At 37.7% G+C, this 24,734-nt stretch overlaps 1 protein-coding gene and 1 pseudogene across 2 annotated transcripts in view; one reads left to right on the top strand and one right to left on the bottom strand.

Annotated features, from left to right (window-relative positions):
* Positions 1–24,734, bottom strand: part of EPC2 (enhancer of polycomb homolog 2) — a 141,676-nt gene that overhangs the window by 55,240 nt on the left and 61,702 nt on the right. The gene's annotated exons all lie outside the window — the stretch shown is intronic.
* On the top strand, positions 13,727–14,224 carry LOC111546130 (annotated as a pseudogene).

Genomic DNA, 24,734 nt, shown 5'->3' with positions numbered 1-24,734 from the left:
TGGATCCTAGTATACTAAAATGGGCTCTCAGTAGGTAGACATATGAACAAAGAAGTATTTAAAATAAAACCATATTTTCCTTAGAGCCTATATATATCTCAATCCTAAGGAGATCATGGAATCTGACAAAGACTCAGATGCCGCTCCTTGATGTGAGTATCATGAAAACCTGTAAGCCAGTGTTTCTCAAACTCTAGCACTCACCAGAATCATCTGAAGGGTTTGTTAAAACATAGGGTACTGGGCCTGATCATCAGTTTCTGATCCAGTAGATTTGGGGTGGGGCTTGTTAATGTGCATTTCTAACATGTTCCCAAGTGATGTTGGGTCATGTTTAGAGAAATACTGCTCTAAACCCACAGTCTTTGCTCTAAAACATTATAAACTTTACTTGTGGTAACTGTGAAATACACTGAACTTTAAAACATCTGTAAACCTTTAAGGTTCTCAGGCTTCAATAATCTTAAAGATAGCTAATGAAAAGCAAACATATCTAAAAGTTCAGAAGCAACCCAAGCACCATAGCCTCCTTTGTTTGGAGCTCTCCAAAGTTCTGACCTAGCTTCCAACCTCAGCTTAAACATGTACTAAAAGATCCTGAATGCTGACACCTAGGACTCTTCACGTCGAGTCTTCCAGACTTCCTAGAATTATAAAACTTGGCTGCAGATCATATGCACAACTCCCACCTCTACCAATTGACAACTCAAGAAAATGAAGTGCAGAAAAGTTCAAAGCCATATTCTACAAGGCAATGCAATCCAAGTCTATTGACTAATTTAATATTTTTAAAGCTCCAGGTGCATGCCATAATCAAGATTATTCCTAGTCTTTTTGCTGACTAGCTAACTACACTCCTTTCCTCCTTCGCAAAATTCACATTTTATATAAACAACAAATATTACTGGCCAAAATTAGTGGTAATGATGACAACTAGAGAACCACAGGCCGTTAAGAATGGGCAACTGGATACTGTACATCTTTCAGGGAAGGATTTTCATAATTACAGAGAGGACAGAGCCTAATGATATTAGACAGAACCTAGGGGATACAAGAATATATATATATTTTTAATGATTTTAAAAGGCAGTTGTGTAAAGATAATGACCCTTTTATTCTCCCTCTAACTCTGCATTTTCTTAGTTTTTTCTCTTTCTACAGATTTTCCATCCCTTGTTGCTTTATAACAACCAAATAGAAAACTGGGTGAAGGACAGTAACAGTTCAGAAGGTAAAAATGCAAATGGCTCCTAAATAGATGAAAAGATACCCAACCTCATTCTTAAGATGAAATCTAAACTAAAATGATCCTGAGAGAAATTCAAATAAAGTCTGGGTTTAGTTAATAATAATGTACCAACATTATTTCCTAGTTCTGACAAAGGTAATGCAAGATGTTACATTAAGGGAAACTAAAACTGGATGCGAGGTATAGATACAGGAACTATCTATACTACCTTTGCCACTCTTTAGGAAATCTAAAAATTTTCCAAAATAAAAGGCTTACTAAAAAAATACTACTCTGAGGTATATAATTTTTCACCTGTCAGATTAGCAAAATTTCAAAACTAAAAGCAGTCTTTTGATAGGGTGTAGGAAAACAAGTACTCTTGTACAAGCTAGTACAAAATGGTATAAAACTCCTATAGAGTGATTTGGCAACTTCTGTAACAGGTATCATCACACCTCTATGAAATTCTATTTGTTCATGGTTATCCATTATTCACCACGAACTATTTGCAACACATAACAAAAAGAAAACAATCCAAGTTTGCTTTTTTTTTTTTTGAGACAGAGTCTCGCTCTGTGGCCCAGGCTGGAGTGCAGTGGCATGATCTCGGCTCACTGCAAGCTCCGTCTTCTAGGTTCACGCCATTCTCCTGCCTCAGCCTCCCGAGTAGCTAGGACTACAGGCGCCTGCCACCACATCCGGCTAATTTTTTGTATTTTTAGTAGAGATGGGGTTTCACCATGTTAGCCAGGATGGTCTCGATCTCTTGACCTCATGATCTGCCTGCCTTGGCCTCCCAAAGTGCTGGGATTACAGGCATGAGCCACCATGTCTGGCCTTTTTTAAAAAAAGGAAAAAGAGAAAAGGCCTCACTTCTCCACCCAGGCTGCAGTGAAGTAGCACGATCATGGCTCACTGTAACCTCGACCTCTTAGGCTCAAGTGATCTTTCCATTTCAGCCACCCAAATAGCTGGGACTACAGACATACACCATCACACCTGGCTAATTTTTTAGTTTATGTAGATAGGGTCTCACTATATTGCCCAGTCTGGTCTTGAACTTCTGGCCTTACGTCTAGGCCTCCCAAAGTGCTGGGATTACAAGTATGAGCTACGTGCCCAGCACTAAGTTTGCTTTTTCTAGGAAATTGGATATTAAACGAGCACACCCAAACAATGGACTATTATGCAGTGATTTAAAAAAAAAAAGAATGAGAACATATGTACATATTAATCTAGGATAATTTTGAGACTATATTCTTAAGCAAAAAAAAAAAAAAAAAAAAAAAAAACCCAAACAAACAAAAGCAAGGTGCTTTTTAAAAAGCACACGGATATAAGAGAAGGTTTAAAAATATACTTTCTTGGCAGGGTGTGGTGGCTCCCGCCTGTAATCCTAGTATTTGGGGAGGCTGAGGTGGGAGACTGCTTGAACCTAGGAGTTCAAAACCAGCCTGAGCAACATGGTAAGCTCCTGTGATGCCAGCTGTTGGGAAGGCTCAGGCAGGAGGATCACTTGAGTGTAGAACATTGAGGCTGCAGTGAGCCATGAGCATGCCACTGCACTCCACTCTAGGTGATGAAATGAGTGAGACTCTGTCTCAAAAGACAAAAGAAAAGAATACAAATTCCTGTGTGCTTGAAACCCTAAAATAACACATGAACTAATAAAAGTGTTCACTTATAAAGGAGGGATGGTTGGAGTGGAGAGTGTATAGGAGTGAGTTTATTTTTGTACACTTTTCTTTTGAAATCATTTGAATGTATTATCTTTTTAAATAAAACAAGATCGTGTTATTTTGTGAATCTATAGACAATTTTGGGTTTTAAAAAATATTCTGGATCAGCAATCCCTCTGTATCATTTGAGATTCTCCCACATTTTCTGCTCAAATCTACTATCTTTCTCATTCACTCTTAACAAGCATAGAATGAAGGCAAGAAGTTTTACTCACATCTGTGTTCAGGCAATACCCTAGCTTAACCAGTAAAAACTAATGATAAAACAACATTATATATACAAAAAAACAAATTCCACTAAGAACATCTAATGGTATAAAATAATAAATATGTCACAGAAAGTGGAACATATCTTCACAGGCCACTACATGGTAAGGATCCTGAAAAGTTAAATAGCAGTATTTATTTTTTAACTGAGTTGTTGTTTTAATGTTAGCAAGGAAGTGAATGGACAAAGATATAAACTCAGTATACAGAAGACATCAGAAATATTTGAAAGAGCAGTCTTTGGATTTTGAAACTACAGTGATTTACACAGTATGGAATTGGCATAAAGACAGACATATAAACCAATGGAACAGAACAGAAACCCCAGAAATAAACCCTGACATATATGGTCAAATGATTGACAAGGATACCATGACTACACAATGGGAAAAGGACAGTCTCTTCAACAAATGAGCTGGGGAAACTGAATATCCACATGCAAAAGAATGAAGATGGATCCTTACCTTATATTTAAAAATCAACCTCAAATGGATTAAACACCTAAATGTAAGACACAAAATTATAAAACTCCTAGAAGAAAATATGGGAAGAAAGACTTCATGACATTGAATTTGACAGTGGTTTCTTGGATATGACACTAAAGCACCGGTAACAAAGAAAAAACAGATAAATGACATTACATCAAACTAAAAAACTTCTTCAGGCCAAAGGAAACAATCAACAGACCGAAAAGGCAACTTTATGGAACGGGAAAAATATTTGCAAACCATGTAGTGGATAAACAATTAATATCCAAATACATAAAGAACTCCTAAAACTCAAAAACAAAAAATGCGAAAATAAATAAATTAAATAAATAAACCCAAAAACAAAAACCCAAAAGCAAAAAGTTAAAGATTTTTTTAAATGGGCAAAGGATCTAAAGAGACAGGTCTTCAAAGAAGATATACATACTCAACTCTTTTGAGGTATGAAAAAAAAATTCTTTAAGTATTAGAAAAAACAACAACGATATACAAATGGCTGGCACATAAAAAGATGCTCAACATCAGTAATCATCAGGAAAATGCAAATCAAAACCACAATGAGACATCAACTCCCACCTGTTAGGATGGTCACTATAAAACTAACAGAAAATTACACGTTGGCAAGAATCTGGAGAAAGTGGAACTGTGCACGGTTGGTAAGAATGTAACTACTGTACTACTGTCCATGGTACAGCCCTTACGAAAAACAGGAGAGTAGTTTCTGAAAAAATTTAAAATCGAACTACCATATGATCCAGCAATCTCACTTCTGGGTATATATCCAAAAGAACTGAAAACAAGACCTTGAAGAGACGTGTGCACATCCATGTTCATTACAGCATTATTCACAATGGCTAAGAAGTGGAAGCAACCCAAATGTCCATGGACCAATTAACTGGTAAAAAAAGGATGGTACATACACACAACAGACTATTATCAGTCTTAAAGGAAATCTTGTTTACAACATGGATGAATCTTGAGGACATTATGCTAAATGAAATAAGCCAGCCACAAAGAGACAAAAATACTGCATAATTCCACATATATGATGTCTCCATAGTAGTCAAATTCTTAAAAACAGAAAGTAGAAAGGTGGTTGCCAGAGGCTGGAGAGTATCAGGAGGTTGTTCAATGGGTATATATAGCTTAAGTTTTACAATATGTAAAAATTTTAGAGACCTGTTGTACAACAATGTGACATAGTTAAACTATATACCTGTAATGTACATTTAAAAACTATTAAGAAGGTAAATTTATGTTATGTATATTTTACCACAATAAGACATTAAAAAAACCACATGTGAAACTGAATCATGTCACGAGGAAACAAGTATACCCAAATTGAGGAACTACTGACAAAATAACTGGCCTGTACTCTAAAAATGTCAGTGGCATGAAGAACAAAAAGACTCAGCAGTAGATGAAGAGACATGGTAAGTAAAGGCAATGCATTATTTGCGATTTTCCTTCACTGCAAAGGACATTATTCGGACAATTATTAAATTACACATGAGGTCAACAGATTACTGTACTGTATCAATGACAACTAACTGATTTTGATAACAATGCTGTGGTTATATAAAAGAATGTCTGCGTTTTTAAAAACCATACACTGAAGTACTCAGAAGTAAAGAAGCATAATATTTACAACTTACTCTAAAAGGATTCAGAATGAAAATAATAGTGAGGAGAAAGAGAGGCTGACAGACAGAGGAGTGATATAGAGAAAGAGTTAAAAAAAACAGAAAGCAAATATTGTTAAGTGTTAACATTTAATGAATCATGGAGAACAGTAGACAGAATTCATTATATTATTCTTGAAACTTCTCTATAAACTGGAAAGAAGGTCAAATTTTTAAAATTTAATTAAAATACTCTCAAAATAAAAAGTAAAACAAAATGTTTAAACACAACTTTCTCAGAACCTATCTCTTGGCATAAATCTATGCCAACTCTAAGACATAAAGATTCTTAAAGATTGAATTCTGTATTCCAAAAAATTAGAAAATTCATCGGTATTTCAATTTCTCTTAACACTATATACCAAATATTACTAGAACAAGGCCAATGTAATCAAAGAGCTGAAAAATATTTCCTGCTCCCAACCACCTAATAAAAAAGAGATGAATTTGCAGCTAGGGTCTCACTCCTTAACTACAACCTTATTCTTCCAGTGCTATCCATGTATACATGTTCGCTTCAAAACAACCTATCTGACATTATAATTCTAGATCCTTCAGAAATGGTTCCAACAGTCAGTGGACTAAAATTCCCAAACTCCCCATATGACATCTTGACCAACGTTCCTGCTTCAATATCATCAATGACTAAAAATTCACTAGAAATATCTCCCAAAAGAGTGGCCAAATACTGTCAGTTACTATACAAAAAATAAAATTCTTGACTGAGGCTGGAGATAAAAAATGATTTTATATCATGAAAACTGAGCTTATACATAGTGGGTCAACTAACACTGGTGAATGAATGAGCTGCAATATTCTCCAATTTTTTAAACTATTGCCTTAAATTGTTTATATTTCAGAACAGAATACAAAACCTACTCAGATCATTTTGCTTTCACTGAGGGGAAGATAAAACGAGATTTTTTTTTTAAAAAAGAAAAATTAATTTGTTAACGAATACAAAGTTACAGCTAGGTAGGTGGCAAAAGTCTTAGTGTTCTACAGCACTGATGGATAACTGAATGTTCCCCACAAAGAAATGATAAATGCTTGAGATGGTGGACATGTTATTATCCTGATCTGGTCACTAACATTTATATGTACTACATCGCAATGTAGCCCATAAATATGTACATTCTATCTATTAAAAGTTGTAAAAGTTAAAAATTATAAAACAAAAAATTGAGAAAAATTTATTTTTTAAAAAATAAATGAATAAGTTATTATCTTAATCCTTACGGAGCATGCATATTCCAATAAAAATAAAGAAAACATTTGAGGAACTCTTCTCTGAAACTGTCTTCAGAATAAGATTATAAATTGCATAAAAGAGTCCTACATTTTACAGTCAAAAACTTCTTTAAAACCAAAATAATATCTAAGTTATTGACCATACTTGGCTCTGAATGGGTTTTCTGAAATTAAAATCCATTCTGTCAAAAGACAAATATTACTACTGAAGATATTTTTAAAACACTAAAAATTCCACAAGAGATTTTTAAAGTTTTTTTTTTTAAATAAATCTCTAAGAATTAAAAAGACAAAGCTACAAATGCAAACAGGATTATCAATGATAAACCCTCTAGAAAGTTATAAATCCAATTGTTTCAATCAGAAGAAATTTAAGTTACTATATATCAACCTCAAAAATTATGCAACCAATAAAAAATTACAGAGACAACGATATGGAAAAAAGTCTAAACACTGGGTGAAAAACAGCTGAAAACAAAATTGTAAGTAAGACTTCTGGTTTCCAGGTAGGCATGAAGAAACGTAGAACAAACTTAGAAGTTGCCAGCCCATCTTAACAACATGTAAAAGGCTGAACAAACTGAAAATAAACAACACTTAAATCTGTGAGGTCACAGGGCAAAGCATCACACTCAAAACTGGAGACAGAGGTGAATACACAGAATCACAACTTAAGGGAACAGAAACCCACTAGCAGAAACCTTCCTGAAAACCAATGGGGGAGAGGAAGGAGGGCTGGAAAACCTAAACTGTAATTGACTCAGTATGGCTAATTCTGAGAGATTAAAAACTCCAGGCATCCCAGTCACTGGGAAGCCCTTACACTTTTGTGAGTATCGCCTTTCAAGAACTCAACCATGTTCTCGCAGTGAATACTTAGGGAAAAAATATCTTTGTGTTTCCAGAAAGGTAAGCATTTTGAAATGTGCCAGAGCATTCTGTTTTTAACAATGCCTGTAATCAAGAGAAACAATTTTATCAGAGTATAATCTGCTTTTTTTCTTAAACTTTTATTTTAGGTTCAGGGCTACAATGTGTAGGTTATTAGGTAAACTGCATCTCATGGGGGTTTGATATACAGACTATTTTATCCCTCAGGTAATATGCATAGTACCCAATAGATAGTTTTTCAATCCTTTCCCTCCTTCCATCCTCCACCCTCAAGGAGGTCCAGTGTCTCTTGTTCCCCATGTGTTCTCAATGTTTAGGTCCCAATTATAAGTGAGAACACGCAGTATTCGGTTTTCTGTTCCTGTCTTAGTTTACTTAGGATAATGGCCTCTAGCTCCATCCATGTTGCTGCAGAGGACATGATCTCATTCTTTTATGACTATATGTGTATATGTATCATGTATATGTACCACATTTTCTTTATCCAGTTCACTGTTGATAGACATTTAGGTTGACTCCATGTCTTTGCTGCTGTGAATAGTGCTGCAATGAACATACATGTGGATGTGTATTTATGGTAGAACGATTATAATTCTTTGGGTATATACCCAATAATGGGACTGCTGGGTTGAATGGTAATTCTGCTTTGAGTTCTTTGAGAAATCGCTACACTGCTTTCCACAATGGCTGAACTAATTTACATTCCCACCTGCAGTGCATGAGCATTCCCTTTTCTCTGCATCTCACCAGTATCTGTTATTTTTTGACTTTTTAATAATAGCCTTTCTGACTGGTGTGAGATGGTACCTCACTGTGGTTTTGATTTCCATTTCTCTAATGATTAGTGATGCATTTTTTCATATGCTTGTTAGCTGTGTGTATGTCTTCTGCTTGGGTTTTATCGAAGCCTATCAGACCTGGGGGAAGGAAAAAGACGAGTCCAGCTGCCTCTAGTCTTCCATGCAGAAGAAGAGAAATACCCAACTCCAGCCCCCTCTAGCCAGCCTGTCCCACCCTAAGGGGGAAAAACTGAGAAGCACTGGTGAAGTTCATAGTCCAGAGACATAGGCTCACCAAAAGACAGACCTCATCACGAAACTATAAAATCTCACCCCACAAAACACACCATAAAACTGCATCATTAAAGTCCTGTATTTGTGCAGTTCCCTTTACCCAGTTACATCATGCCACCTTTCAAGAAAAATTATAAGACATACTAAGCAGCTAAGCAAACATCAGAATCAGAGTCAGATATGACAAAAATGCTTTTCCAACCAGGAATTTCAGAAAACTATAAAATACTTAAGGCTTTAATGGAAAAAACAGACAACATGTAAAAACAGATGAATAATATAAGAAGAGAGATGAGAATTCTAAAACAAACAAAAAAACAGAAAAAGAAACAAAGATAAAAATTACTATTTAATATAACAGAAATACATCTGAAGGGCTCAACAGTAGACTGGACACAGCTGACAGAAGAATCTTGGAGCCTGGGAATATGGTATGACAATAGGAACTTCCAAGACTGAAAAACAAAGCAAAAAAAAAAAAAAGAATAAAACAGAACAAAATACTACTAAATATGCATAATGCAAATTCTGAGAAAGGAACAGAAGCAATATATGAAGTACCAATGACTGAGAATTTCTCCAAATTAATGTCAGGCACCAAACCACAGATTCAGAAAGCTCAAACAACACCAAGGAGGATAAAAGCCAAAACAAAAACAAACAAAACCACCCTATACCTAGGCATATGATATTCAAACATCAGAAAATCAAAGGTAAAGAAAAAACCTTGAAAGAAGCCAAAGGGGGAAAAACACCTTAGCTACAAAGAGCAAAGATAAAGTATCACATCAGATACTCCTCAGAAATCATGGAAGAAAGAATAGCATGGAGTGAAATAATTCATGTGTTGAGTTAAAAAAAAAAAACAAACAAAAACCTACAAACCTAAAATTCTGTACTCTGTGAAATTACCCTTCAAAAGTGAAGGAGAAATAAAAACTTTCTCAGACAAACAAAAATTGAGGACTTTGTTGCCAGTAGACCTAAATTATAAGAAATCTTAAAAGTAGTTCTTTAGAGAGGAGAAAAATGATACTGGTTAGAAACTCAGATCTACATAAACATAGGAAGAGTACTGGGGAGAAAGGATAAAACAAAAACTTATATTTTTCTTACTGTTAATTATCTAACTGACAACAGTTTGTTCAAAACAATAACAGGAACAATATATTCAATTATGTATGCTTACATATATAAACATTTTACTTACACACAGCATACAGACAGATATAGACATGCATTGCTTAATGAAGTTGAAACGTTCTGGGGACAGGGCCAAGATAGGCGATTACAAGCAGCTGCAGTCTGTGGCGTTCATGGAGAGGAATGAAAGGGGCAAGTGAATACTGCACCTTCAACTGAAATAATCCAGGTAGTCACATAGGGACTAATCAGGGAAACAGCTCGACCCACGGGGAAAGAGGAAAAGCAGGGTGGCGCGACGGCCCATCTGGGAGCAACAGGAGCCAAGAAAACCCCCATCCCCAGCCAAGGGAAGTGATGAGTGATTATGCGACCCAGGAAAACAATGCTTCTCCCACGGATCTTTGCAACCCAGAGATTAGGAGATCCCCTTGTGAGTCCACGCCACCAGGGCCTTGGGTCCAACACACTGAGCTGCGTGGAGTCTCAGCAGAGCAGCTGTTCAGGCATGCATAGAGACCCAGGTGCTTTACATACTCCAGTCCTGGGATCTCCAACCAACATGTCTGCAACTCAGACAAGGCAGGCGGTCCACATACACCCCAAGGGAGGGGGTAGAATCCAGAAAGTTGAGCAGCCTTGTTCTGTGGGCCCACTTCCATGACACCTCACAAGATAAGACCCACTGGCTTGGAATTTGAAGCAGCCGCCAGCACCATCTCTGCCATTTGGTCAACACAGTTGTTACAGCCTGCGGACCCTGGAGAGTCCAAATGATTTGGACTAGACAGGGTCCCCCCAGTAGCACAACACAGTGGCTTTGTAAGATACTGACCAGATTGCTTCTTTAAGTGGAGCTCAGATCCATTCCTCCTCACTGGGTGGGACCTCCCAGCCAGGCCCTCCAGCCATGACCTGACAGAGCTCTTACCTTTCTTACCTCTCCCTGAGACAAAGTGTCCAGGAGAGGGGAGGGGTGCTACCTGGGCAGAGGCAATTTCCTAACATGACACAGCCGTTTTTTTTTTTACTGATTCTGTAAGTAGGATCCCCAATCCACTCCTCCTTGTGGGGCGGGTCCTCCCAGCCAGAGCCTCTAGCCACCACCCATGTTCTATGGGCTGAAAGAGCTCCAATTTCTCCCTGGGATGGAGTGTCTGAGGAGTGGGGCAGGCTGCCACTTTGGCCATTCGGGCTCCTCAGTCAGTTCAGCCAGTGGGGTTTGCAGAGCCCAGATCAAATGGTGGCTAAAGGGATCATCAACACAGTAGAGCTGCTATAACAAAAAGCAGCCAAACTGTTGCTTTAAGTGGGTCCCTGATCCCATTCCTCCTAACCGAGTGAAACCTCCCAACTGGGGTCTCCAACCACCTCCTACAGGCACGTTCAGGTGGCAATAGGTCAGTATCCTCCTGGGATGGCGCTTCCAGAGGAAGGGGCAGGCTGCCATCTTTGCTGTTTTGTAGGCTTCACTGGTGACACCTCCAGGTACAGGAAGAACCAGAGCAAATGGGGTTTGGAGTGGACCTCCAGCAAACTGCAGCAGCCCTACAGAAGCGTGACCAGATTATTAAAAGAAAAACAAACAGAAAATAACAACAAGCACAAAATACCCACCCAAAGGTCAGAAAAAGCACAAAATACCCACCCAAAGGTCAGCAGCCTCAAAGATCAAACGTAGATAAGCCCACAAAGATGAGAAAGAAAGAATGCAAAAACACTGAAAACTCAAAAAGTCAGAGTGTCCTTTTCCTCCAAATGACCACAACATCTCTCAAGCAAGGTCTCAGAAATGGGCTGACACTGAGATGGCTGAAATGACAGAAGCAGGCTTCAGAAGGTGGGTAATAATGAAGTTCACTGAGCTAAAAGAACATGTTTTAACCCAATGCAAAGTAGCTAAGAATCATGGTAAAACTATGCAGGAGGTGATAACCAGAATAGCCAGTTTAGAGAGGAAGACAAATGACCTGACAGAGTTAAAAAAACACAACACGAGAACTTCATAATGCAATCACAAGAATTAGTAGCAGAACAGATCAAGAAGAGGAAAGAATCTCAGAGCTGGAAGACTGGCTTTCTGAATTAAGACAAGCAGACAAGACTAGAGAAAAAAGAAGGAAATAGAATGAACAAAAAACCTCTGAGAAATATGGGATTATGTAAACAGACTGAATCTACGACTGATTGGGGTACCTAAAAGTGATGGGGAGAGTGGGAACCAAGTTGAAAAACATACTTCAGGATACCATTCAGGAGAACTTCCCCAACTTACCAAGACAGGCCAACATTCAAATTCAGGAAATGCAGAGAACCCCAATAAGATACTCCATGAGAAGATCATCCCCAAAACACATAATCATCAGATTCTCCAGGGTTAAAGTGAAAGAAAAAATATTAAGAGCAGCCAGAGAGAAGGGCTAGGTCAACTACAAGGGGAAGCCCATCAGACTAACAGACCCCTCAATGGAAATCCTACAAACCAGAAGAGACTGGGGGTCAATACTCAACATTCTTAAAGAAAAGAATTTCCATCCCAGAATGTCATATTGGGCCAAACTAAGCTTCATAAGCAAAGGAGAAATAAGATCCTTTTCAGACAAGCAAATGCTGAGGGAATTCATCACCATCAGGCCTGCCTTGCAAGAGCTCCTGAAGTAAGCACTAAATATGGAAAGGAAAAACAGTTACCAGTTGCTACAAAAACACACTAAAGTACACAGACCAGCCCCAATGAAGCAAGCATATAAACAAGTCTGCAAAATAACCAGCTAGCATGATGAGAGAATCAAATCCACACATAACAATTCTATCTTTAAATGTAAATGGACTAACTGCCCCAATTAAAAGACACAGAATGGCAAGCTGGATAAAGAATCAAGACCCATCTCACATGCAAAGACACACATAGGCTCAAAATAAAGAGATTGGAGACAATTTACTAAGCAAATGGGAAACAGAACGAAGCAGGGGTTGCAATCCTAGTTTTCGATAAAACAGACTTTAAACCAACAAAGATCAAGAAAGACAAAGAAGGGCATGACGTAATGGTAAAGGGTTCAATTCCACAAGAACAGCTAACTAATCTAAATATATATGTGCCCAATACTGGAACACCCAGATTCATAAAGCAAGTTCTTAGAGATCTTCAACGAGACTGAGACTCCCACGCAATAATAGTGGGAGACTTTAACACTCCTACTGAAAATATTAGATCACAGAGAAAGACAATTAAAAGATATTCTGGACCTGAACTCAGCTCTGGATAAAGTAGACCTGACAAATACCTATAGAACTCTCCACCCAAAAACAACAGAATATACATTATTCTCATCACTGCACGGCACTTAATTGAGTAAAATTGATCATGTAATTGGAAGTAAAACACTCCTCAGCAAACGCAAAAGAACTGAAAAAATAACAAACAGTCTCTCAGGCCACAGCGCAACCAAATTAGAACTCAAGATTAAGAAATTCACTCAAAACCGCACAATTAACAACGTGGAAACTGAACAACCTGCTCCCGAATCACTCTTGGGTAAATAATGATTTTAAGGCAGAAATCAAGAATTTCTTTGAAACTAACGAGAACAAAGATACAATGTACCAGAATCTCTGGGATGTAGCTAAAGCAGTGTTAGGCAGAGAATTGATAGCACTAAATGCCCACATCTAGAAGCTAGAAAGTTCTCAAGTTAACAACCTAACAATACAACTAAAAGAACTAGAGGACCAAGGACAAACAGACCCCAAAGCTAGTAGTAGACAAGAAATAGTCAGTATCAGAGATGAACTGAAGTAGAGACAAGAAAAACTCTTCAAAAAAAAAAAAAAAAAAAAAAAAAACAAACCAATGAATCCAGGAGTTGTGTTTTTTTTTTTTTTTTGAAATTAATAAGGCAGACCACTAGCTAGGCTAATAAAGAAGAGAGAACAGAAGCATTCCGCCGCCGGCTTCGCTATGGCAGTTATTCCCCCAGATTCCTGGCAGCCACCCAACGTTTACTTGGAGACCAGCATGGGAAACATTGTGCTGGAGCTGTACTGGAAGCATGCTCCAAAGACCTGTAAGAACTTTGCTGAGTTGGCTTGTTGAGGTTACTACAATGGCACAAAATTCCTCAGAATTATCAAAGACTTCATGACCCAAGGAGGTGACCCAACAGGGACAGGTCGAGGTGGTGCATCTATCTATGGCAAACAGTTTGAAGATGAACTTCATCCAGACTTGAAATTCACGGGGGCTGGAATTCTCGCAATGGCCAATGCAGGGCCAGACACCAATGGCAGCCAGTTCTTTGTGACCCTTGCCCCCACCCAGTGGCTCGACGGCAAACACACCATTTTTGGCCGAGTGTGCCAGAGCATAGGAATGGTTCGCGTGGGAATGGTAGAAACAAACTCCCAGGACCGCCCTGTGAATGATGTGAAGATCACTAAGGCATACCCTTCTGGGTAGACTTGCTACCCTCTTGAGCAGCTCTTCTGAGATAGACCCAGTGGACCAGCTTCCAGATGACATAGAATGACATGTAATGCTAAATTTCATTTTGGCTTTGCAAATCATGAAGCTTAGGAGGCCTGGGGTCTTGGGTGAGTTACAGATGGAAGTACATTTTAATGGGATGCTTCTTTTCTCTTCCCCCAGTGCCTAGGTTGCCAGAGCATTTGCACAAATGCCCCTGTTTATCGATAGGTGACTATTTACTACACGTGACTCATAGTGCTGCTTCTTGTGCATGTCTGCTCTGATATACTTCGAACAATGTAGCACTGTCATTTCTCAGTGGTTTTGCCTAACCAAACTTCTTCCTAAGGAGATTTGTATTCTGGCCTATACTGCAGTCCTTGATTGTTGACAGCCACAGAATTCCAAACCAAGTAGTGTCTATCAGCCCTTTTAACTCTGTGCACACCCTATTTCAGTCTTACAGTTGTTATTCTAGGAAATGTATGCATCTCTATATATATTTTCCCTCTCAAAACCAGAACATCAACACTGCTGTTTCTGACACTTCAGACATCCCACGCAAAGCCACATTGAATTTTTGCCAAATAAAAAATGCAGCCAACAATCAAGTTTCTAAGGTGTCAAGTGGGGAATAATGTATAATAATCAATAAATTAATTTATTAAAAGGAAGCAGAAGCATTGACCATCTTTTTCCCAGAGAAGAGGAGAAATCTATAGTGAGCAAAGGACACACCATGAATCCTCCTTAAGAAGTAGTCCTCTCAGAAAGGAGAAGCGCCACTCAAGTTCTTTTAACCCAAGACTTTAGAGAAATTAGGTCCGAGATTTTTATATGTTCAGTTGTTTATGTATAAAAATAACTTTCTGGATTTTGTGGGGAGGAGTAGGAGAGGAAGGAAGTTAATACCTATGTAATACATAGAAACTTCCAAAATAAAATGCCATTGATGGTTGAAAAAAAAAAAAAAAAGAACAGTCAAACAAATATAATCAAAAATGATAAGCGGGGTATCACCACTGACCCCACAGAAATACAAACAACCATCAGAGAACACTATAAACACCTTTATGCACATAAACTAGAAAATCTGGAAGAAATGGATAAATTCCTGGACACATACACTCTCCAAAGACTGAACCAGGAAGAAACTGTATCTCTAAATAGACCAATAATGAGTTCTAAAGTTGAAGCAGTAATAAATAGTCTATCAACCAAAAAAAGCCCAGGACCAGACGGATTCACAGCTAAATTATACCAGAGGTAAAAAGAAGAGCTGGTACCATTCCTACTGAAACTGTTTCAAAAAATTGAAAAGGAGGGACTCCTCTCTAGTTCATTCTATAAGGCCTGCATCATCCTGATACCAAAACCTGGCAGAGATAAAACAAAAAAGAAAACTTCAGGCTAACATCTTTGGTGAACCTTGATGCAAAACTCCTCAAAAAAATACTGGCAGACTGAATCCAGCAGCACATCAAAAACCTTATCCACCACAATCAAGCAGACTTCATCCCCGGGATGCAAGGCTGGTTCAACATATGCAAATTAATAAATGTGATTCATCACCTAAACAGTACTCAAGACAAAAAAATACATGATTATCTCAATAGATAGAGAAAAGGTCTTCAATAAAGTTTAACATCCCTTCATGTATAAAAACTCTCAATAAACTAGGTATTCAAGGAACATACCTCAAAATAGTAAGAGTCATATATGACAAACCCACAGCCAATAACATACTGATTGGGCAAAAGCTGGAAGCATTCCCCTTGAAAACCAGCACAAGACAAATATTGCATGCCCTCTCTCACCACTCCTATTCAACACAGAATTGGAAGTTCTGGCCAGGGCAATCAGGCAAGGGAAAGAAATAAAGTGTATTCAAATAGAAAGAGAGGAAGTAAAATTATCTTTGTTTGCAGATAAAATGATTCTATTTCTAGAAAACTCCATTGTCTCAGCCCAAAAGCTTCTTAGGCCTATAAGTAACTTCAGCAAGTCTCATGATATAAAATGAATGTGCAAAAATTATTGACCTTCCTATACACCAATAATAAGCAATCAGAGAGCCAAATCACGAATGAACTCACATTCACAATCGCCACAAAAAAAAATACCTGGAAATACAGCTAATAAGGGAAGCGAGGGACCTCTCCAAGGAGAACTATAAACCACCGCTCAAAGAAATCAGAAAGGACACAAATAAATGGAAAAACATTCCATGTTCATGGGTGGGAAGAATCAATATTGTGAAAATGGTCACACTGCCCAAAACAATTTATAGATTCAATGCTATTCCCATTAAACTACCATTGGTATTCTTCACAGAATTAGAAGAAACTATTTTAAAATTCATATGGAACCAAAAAAGAGCCTGAGTAGCCAAGACAATCCTAAGCAAAAAGAACAAATCTGGAGGCATCATACTACCTGACTTCAAACTATGCTACAAGGTTATAGTAACCAAAACAGCATGATATTGGTACAAGAACAGACACACAGACGAGAACCCAGAAATAAGATCACATACATACAACCATCTGACCTCCAACAAACCTGACAAAAACAAACAATGGGGAAAGAATTCCCTATTTAATAAATGGTGCTGGGAGAACTGGCTAGCCATATGCAGAAAACTGAAACTGGACCCCTTCTTTATACCAAAAACAAAAATCAATTCAAGATGATTAAAGATTTAAATGGAAAACCCAAAACTATAAAAACCCTAGAAGAAAATCTATGCAATACCATTCAGGATATAGGCATGAGCGAAGATTTCATGACAAAGATACCAAAAGCAACTGCCACAAAAGCAAAACTTGACAAATGGAATCTCATTAAACTAAAGAGCTTCTGCACAGCAAAAGAAACTATCACCAGAGTAAACAGACAACCTACAGGATGCGAGAAACTTTTTGCAATTTACCCATCTGACAAAGATATAATATCCAGCATCTACAAGGAACTTAAACAAATTTACCAGAAAAAAACAATCCCATTAAAAGCGATCAAAGGACATGAACAGACACTTCTCCAAAGAAGACATTCATGCGGCCAACAAACATGAAAAGAAGCTCAACATCACTGATCATTAAAGAAATGCAAATCAAAACCACAATGAGATGCAATCTCACACCAGTCAGAATGGCGATTATTAAAAAGTCAAACAACAACAGATGCTGGCGAGGTTGTGGAGAAAAAGGAACGCTTTTACACTGTTGGTACGAGTGTAAATTAGTTCAACCATTGTGGAAAACAGTGTGGCAATTCCTCAAAGACCTAGAGACAGAAATACCATTTGATTCAGCAATCCCATTACTTGCTATATACTCAAAGGAATATAAATCATTCTATTATAAAGATACATGAATCCATGTTCACTGCAGCACTATTCACAATACCAAAGACATGGAATCAACCTAAATGCCCATCGATGGATGACAGACTAACACAAACGTGGTACATGTACACCACAGAATATTATGCGGCCAAAAAAAGGAATGAGATCATGTCCTCTGCAGGGACATGAATGGAGGTGGAAGCCATTACCCTTAGCAAACTAACACAGGAACAGAAAATCAAATACTGCATGTTCACACTTAGAAGTGGGAGCTGAATGATAAGAACACATGGGGGTGGGGGGAATGACACACATTGGGGCCCGTCAGAGGGTGGGGGGTGGGAGGAGGAAGAGCATCTGGAATAACAGCTAATGGATGCTGGGCTTAATACCCAGGTGATGGGATGATCTGTGCAGCTAATCACCATGGCACGTGTTTAACTATGTAAGAAACCTGCACATCCTGCACATGTACCCCCTAACTTAAAATCAAGAAATAAAAAAGAAACATTCTGACAAACGCATCTGATTTCATTCATTCATTGTGGGAACATCACAGAGTGTACTTACACAAACCTAATAGTACAACCTACTACACACCTATGCTATATGCTGTAGCCTATTGTTCCCAGGCTACAAATATGTAGAGCATGCTAGTGTAGGCAACTGTGAACTAATGGGAAGTATCTTTGTATCTAAACATTAAACATGGATAAGGTACAGTAGAACTACAGTATAAAAGATAAAAAATGGTATATACTGTATAGGGCACACCATATAGCTTATAGGATGACAAGTTGTCTGGGTAAGTTGAGGGGTGACTGAATGTAAAGGCTTAGGACATTATACTGTTGTAGACTACACTCAGGCTACACTAAACTTAAAAAAATTTTTTTCTTTAATAATAAATTAAACAGCTTACTGTAACTTTTTCCCTTTATAAACTTTTACCTTTTTTAACTTTTTGTCTCTTTAATAACACAACTTAAAACAGTATACAGCTGTACAAAATATTTTCTCTAAATTCTTATTCTATAAACTTTTTCTTATTTGTAAATTTTTTGTGTGAAAAACTAAGACATAAACATATCCATTAGCCTAGGCCTACACTGGGTCAGGATCATCATTACCACTGTCTTCCATGTCTACATCTTGTCCCACTGGAAGCTCTTCAGGGGCAATAACTTGCATGAAGCTATTATCTCCTATAATAATGTCTTCTGAAATACCTCCTGAAGGACCTAAGGCTGTTTTACATCTTTTAATAAGTAGAAGTACTTTCTAAAATAATGCTTAAAAAGTATAGAATAGTAAATACATACGCTAGTAACATATTTATTATCAAGTATTAGTACTGTGAATAATCGTTATTTATTCATTTATTGAGACAGGGTCTCCCTATGTTGCCCAGGCTGGTCTCAAACTCCTTGGCTCAAGGGACCTTCCTGCCTCACGCCTCCCAAAGTGCTAGGATCACAGGTATGAGCCACCATGGCACCTGGCCAGCATGCTATACTTTTCCTTTTCCTTTTTCAGACAGGATCTCACAATGTTGCCCAGAGTGGAGTACAGTGGTGTGATCATGCTTCACTGTAACCACAAACTCCTAGTCTCAAGTAATCCTCCTGCTTCAGCCTACCGGGCAGCTAGGACTATAGGAATATATCACCACACCTGGCTATTGTTTTCATTTTTTGTAGAGATGGAGTCTCTGCCCAGGCTGGTCTCCAACTCCTGGCCCCAAGCAATCTTCCAGCCTCAACCTCCCAAAATGTTGGGATTACAGGTGTGAGCCACCACACCTGGCCTATATGTGCTATACTTTCATATGACTGGCAATGCAGATTTGTTTACACCAGCATCACCACAAACGTCTAAGTAATGCACTGTTCTACAACATTCCAATGGCTATGACATCACTAAGCAATAAGAATTTTTCAGTTCCATTATAATTGTATATGTGGTTCATCGCTGATCAAAACATTGTTATGTGGCACATTGTGTGTGTGTGTCTGTGTGTCAAATGAATGACAGTAATGATACAAGGGACAGAAAGGAGGAATTTGAAATTTTTTATTATGAAGTACTTGTACACCTGTGAAGCATTATCGTGCTACTTGCAAGTGGCCTTGGATTAACTGTAAATGTACAGTGTAAATTCTAGGGCACACACATACACACACATACACAAAGAAAACAGTATGATAGATATGCTAAGAAAGGAGAGAAAATAGAAGCATAAAACTCTTAATTAAAAGCACAAAAAGTGTGGAAGACAAAACCAGAAACAAAGACCAAGGGCAACACATAGAAAACATTAACAGATATGGTAGATGTTAATTAACCCAAGGAAATCAATAATCACTTTAAATATCAATGGTCTAAATACACCAACTGAAAGAGATGATCAGAGTGGAACAAAAACAAGACCCAAATTGTTATCTATAAGAAACCCACTTTAAATACAGACACATATAGATTAAAGTAAAGGAACAGAGAAAGATACACCATGCTTACACCAATCAAACAAAGCCAGAGTAGCTATAATCACTTCAGACAGAGCAGACCTCACAGCAAGGAAAGTTATTAGGGATGAAGAGGCACATTACATAATGATAAGAGTTAATACTCCAAGAAGATATAACAATCCTTAATGTGTATGTGCCTAACAACAGAGCAACAAACTATGTGAGGCAAAAATTGATAGAACCGCTAGGAAAAACAGATGAATCCGCTTTTGTAGTTGGAAATTTTAATAGCCTTCTATCAGAAATGGATGGATATAGCAAGCAAAAAATCAGTAAGGACATACTCAAACTCAACAGTATCAGTCAACTGATCTAACTGGCATTTATAAAATACTGCACACAAAAAGAGCAGAACACACATTTTCTAAAACTCACATGGAAATATTCACCAGAAAGACTACATTCTGAACCACACACAAAAAAATAAATTTTATGAGAGTAGAAATGATATAAAATGTGTCCTAAGATCACAATGGAACTAAAATAGAAATGAATAAACAAAAATATACCTGGAAAATCCCAAAACACTTAGAATCCCAAGTATTTTAAATATGTTATTTAAAATAATACATGGATCGAAGAAAAAAATCTCAAAAGAAATTTTAAAATATTCTGAACTGATTGAAAACAAAAATGTAACACCAAAATTTGTGGGACAGAGAAAAGTAGTGCTTAGAGAAAAATTTATAGGACTCACTGCATATATTAGGAAAGAAGATCTAAAATCAATCATCTAAGTTTCCATTTTAGAAAACTAGAAGAGCAAATGAAATCCAAAGTAAGCAAAATAAGAAAAAAAGAGGAGAAATTAATCAAACTGAAAGCAGGAAATCAATAGAAAAAAAAAACAATAAAACCAAAAGCTGATTATTTAAAAAGATCAATAAAATCAATAAGCCTCTACCCAGTCTAAGACACCTGGATGTCAGTGGAGGAGTGTGTGTGTGTGTGTGTGTGTGTGTGTCCAGTCTAAGACACCTAGATGTCAGTGGAGGAGTGTGTGTGTGCGCGTGCGCGCGTGCGCATGCACGGATACAGGAGGTATATGGAAACTCTCTTTTTATTTTTTGAGATAGGAACTCTGTTGCCCAGGCTACATTGCAGCGGTACGACCATAACTCATTGCAGACTCAAACTCCTGGGCTCAAGTGATCTTCCTGCCACAGCCTCACAAGTAGCTGGGACCACAAGTATGCACCACCACCACCAGCTAACTTGTGCTGATTACATGCGTGAACCATCTCAACTGGCAGAATTCTAATTTTTGCTTAATTTGGCTAAACCTAAAGCTGCTCTAAAATATAAAGCACATTAGTTTTTTAAAATTATATATACACACTGATTTTAACTATAAACAAATATATATTTGGGCCAAAAAAGTATACTCATTAAACAGAAATATATTAAATTATTAAAAATGTCATTTATTAAATAAAATGCATTAATTTTAAAATTTAGAAAATAGAAATCCTCGTTTCAAGCCTCTAACTTTTAAATTTAAAAAATTATATTTTCATAACGCATGAAAACTAGAAAGAAAAAAACTTCCATCATTTGGTTAATCATGTATCTCTCCAAAGACACTACAGCTACAATGTCATTCAGCTCATAAGCCCAGTGATATTACTCTGAAAGAAATAACACTCATCTGAACAAACATCTGGGAAATATCTTCTAAATTTCAGTTATGAAATCTCATTGCTAACCTTCATAACTTCATATCTTAACACAGTTCAACATAATTTACATAATTAAGTTTAAACAGTGTTTTGCTTTTTTTTTTTTTTTCCTATGATTTCGAGCTAAAGCTACTTTCACAGGCCTCTCAGGCGTTTGCTTTTGTAAATATCAAGTTGAACTCATATTAATGATCAACTGCCTTTGCTACACGCCTCCCTTCAAAGAGAAAAGTGAATTTTATATATATTATTATTATTATACTTTAAGTTCTAGGGTACATGTGCACATGTAGGTTTGTTACACATGTACACATGTGCCATGCTGGTTTGCTGCATCCATTAACTTGTCATTTACATTAGGTTTTTCTCCTAATGCCATCCCTCCCCCAGACCCCCATCCCACAACAGGCCCTGGGGTGTGATGTTCCCCACTCTGTGTCCAAGTGTTCTCATTGTTCAATTCCCACCTATGACTGAGAACATGCAGTGTTTGGTTTTCTGTCCTTGCAATTGCTCAGAATGATGGTTTCCAGCTTCATCCATGTCCCCACAAAGGACATGAACCCGTCCTTTTTTATGGATGCATACTATTCCATGGTGTGTATGTGACACATTTTCTTTACCCAGTCTATCATTGATGGACATTTGGGTTGGTTCCAAGTCTTGTTATTGTGAATAGTGCCGCAATAAACATACGTATGTATGTGTCTTTATAGTAGCATGATTTATAATCCTTTGGGTATATACTCAGTAATGGGATCACTGGGTCAAATGGTATTTCTAGTTCTAGATCCTTGAGGAATCACCACACTGTCTTCTATAATAGTTGAACTAGTTTAAACTCCCACCAACAGTGTAAAAGCTTTCCTATTTCTCCACATCCTCTCCAGCACCTGCTGTTTCCTGACTTTTTAATGATGGCCATTCTAACAGGTGTGAGATGATATCTCACTGTGGTTTTGACTGACATTTCTCTGATGACCATTTCATGTGTCTGTTGGCTGCAGAAATGTCTTCTTTTGAAAAGTGTCTGTTCATATCCTTCGACCACTTTTTGATGGGGTTGATTTTTTTCTTGTAAATTTATGTTCTTTGTTGATTCTGGATATTAGCCCTTTGTAAGATGGATAGATTGCAAAAATTTTCTCCCATTCTGTAGGTTGCCTGTTCACTCTGATGGTAGTTTCTTTTGCTGTGCAGAAGCTCGTTAGTTTAATTAGATCCCATTTGCCAATTTTGGCTTTTGCTGCCATTGCTTTTGGTGTTTTAGTCATGAAGTCCTTCCTTGCCCAAGCCTATGTCCTACATGGTATTGTGTAGGTTTTCTTCTAGGGTTTTTATGGTTTTAGGTCTAACATTTAAGTCATTAATCTATCTTGAATTAATTTTTGTATAAGATGTAAGGAATCCAGTTTCAGCTTTCTATATATGGCTGGCCAGTTCACCCAGCACCATTTATTAAATAGGGAATCCTTTCTCCATTTCTTCTTGTTTTTGTCAGGTTTGTCAAAGATCAGATGGTTGTAGATGTGTGGTGTTATTTCTGAGGCCTCTGTTCTGTTCTGTTGGTTTATATCTATGTTTTCATACCAGGACCGTGCAGTTTTGGTTACTGTAGTCTTGTAGCATAGTTTGAAGTCAGGTAGCGTGATGCCTCCAGCTTTGTTCTTTTGGCTTAGGATTGTCTTGGCAATCAATGCGGGCTCTTTTTTGGTTCCACATGAACTTTAAAGTAGTTTTTTTCCAATTCTGTGAAGAAAGTCATTGGCAGCTTGATGGGAATGGCATTGAATCTATAAATTACCCTGGGCAGTATGGCCATTTTCACGATATTGATTCTTCCTATCCATGAACATGGAATGTTCTTTCATTTGTTTGTGTCCTCTTTCATTTCATTGAGCAGTGGTTTGTAGTTCTCGTTGAAGAGGTCCTTCACATCCTTTGGAAGTTGGATTCCTAGGTATTTTATTCTCTTTGAAGCAACTGTGAATGGGAGGTCACTCATGATTCGGCTGTTTGTCTGTTACTGGTGTACAAGAATGCTTGTGATTTTTGCATACTGATTTTGCTGAAGTTGCTTATCAGCATAAGGAGATTTTGGGCTGAGATGATGGGGTTTTCTAAATATACAATCATGTCATCTGCAAACAGGGACAATTAGACTTTCTCTTTTCCTAACTGAATACTCTTTATTTCTTTCTCTTGCCTGATTGTCCTGGCCAGAACTTTCAACACTATGTTGAATAGGAGTGGTGAGAGAGGGCATCCCTGTCTTGTGCCAGTTTTCAAAGGGAATGCTTCCAGTTTTTGCCCATTCAGTATGATATTGGCTGTGGGTTTGTCTTAAATAGCTCTTACTAGTTGGAGATACATTCCATCAATACCTAGTTTATAGAGAGTTTTTAGCATGAAGCGCCGCTGAATTTTGTCAAAGGCCTTTTCTGCATCTACTGAGATAATCATGTGGTTTTTGTCTTTGGTTCTGTTTATATGCTGGATTACGTTTATTGATTTGCATATGTTGAACCAGCCTTGCATTCCAGGGATGAAGCCAACTTGATCTTGGTGGATAAGCTTTTTGATGTGCTGCTGGATTCGGTTTCCCAGTATTTTATTGAGGATTTTCACATCAACGTTCATCAGGAATATTGGTCTAAAATTCTCTTTTTTGTTGTGTCTCTGCCAGGCTTTGGTATCAGGATGATGTTGGCCTCATAAAATGAGTTAGGGAGGATTCCCTCTTTTTCTATTGATTGGAATAGTTTCAGAAGGGATGGTACCAGCTCCTCCTTGTACCTCTAGCAGAATTCGGCTGTGAATCTATCTGGTCCTGGACTTTTTTTGGTTGGTTGGCTATTAACTATTGCCTCAATTTCAGAGCCTGTTATTGGTCTATTCAATGACTCAACTTCTTCCTGCTTTAGTCTTGGGTGAGTGTATATATCCAG

This window comes from Piliocolobus tephrosceles, chromosome 11 (assembly GCF_002776525.5).
Source record: "Piliocolobus tephrosceles isolate RC106 chromosome 11, ASM277652v3, whole genome shotgun sequence".
NCBI classification, from domain to species: domain Eukaryota; kingdom Metazoa; phylum Chordata; class Mammalia; order Primates; family Cercopithecidae; genus Piliocolobus; species Piliocolobus tephrosceles.
This window is presented reverse-complemented; position numbering and strand designations above follow the sequence as displayed.